The following is a 909-nucleotide window of genomic DNA, read 5'->3' as shown; positions in this document are numbered from 1 at the left end:
ATAAAAAATGCAATTAAGGAATATTGAATATTGTTTTAATAATGTCTACAGGTGCAGTTAAAATTGATTGCTGAATGATTATTAAAATAGAAAAACACAAAAACTGTTTACAAGTTAATCTGAAAAATATTGCAGTCCCCCGTTGTGACTGAAATATCTGGGCAAAAGTATCCCCATCTTTAGGCTTACCTGGAGGTACTGTAAAAAGGACAAACAGTTGCAACTAATGAATAAAATTTACTGAGAACTATTTGGAGAACTGTTCTCCTGTACAGAAACCCTTTAAAGATTCTGCTTAAACCCTTTTGGATATATGTTACATCACACAAATTTAGAACACTGCAAGTGTCTCCAATACAGAAATACTTCAAAACGTACCAATCCAAAACACAAAGAAATATATCAAAATTATCTTAACATGTAACTACTTTATTCATCAGAACCTCAAAAGGAGAAGAGGAGAAGAAATTCGAAAAATTGTTCATACATGCGTAGAAAGACGAAGCTATCATCCCTATGAGGTACTGTAAATCTTCTTAAGAACAGTCGTAAAATTAAGTAAAATAGTTACAAGTATCTTTTTATTGGTTTAATAGCTGGACCCTTTTGATATCAACTATTTCTGTTATATATTTAATAATTTATTTAAACAATAAAAATAATATTAATTCACAATTATGTATCTATATGAGAACAAAAGATCAACTATGCTCCCTTCCGTTAGGAGCTGGTACCCGATTTATATCTATTTTATATATCTATGTTTATATATATTAATTTTTATAACATATATATATTACTAATATTGACGGAAACTGCGAGAATAAAGTTTAATTAAATTTTTATTGTATATTATTGCATGGCTACTTGTTTCCGATAGATGGCGCTTGTTCGGCTGAAAAGGTACAA

Source organism: Teleopsis dalmanni, chromosome 1, assembly GCF_002237135.1.
Source record: "Teleopsis dalmanni isolate 2A chromosome 1, ASM223713v2, whole genome shotgun sequence".
Lineage (NCBI taxonomy): Eukaryota > Metazoa > Arthropoda > Insecta > Diptera > Diopsidae > Teleopsis > Teleopsis dalmanni.
The sequence above is the reverse complement of the archived record's forward strand: the minus strand, read 5'-3'. Positions refer to the sequence as shown.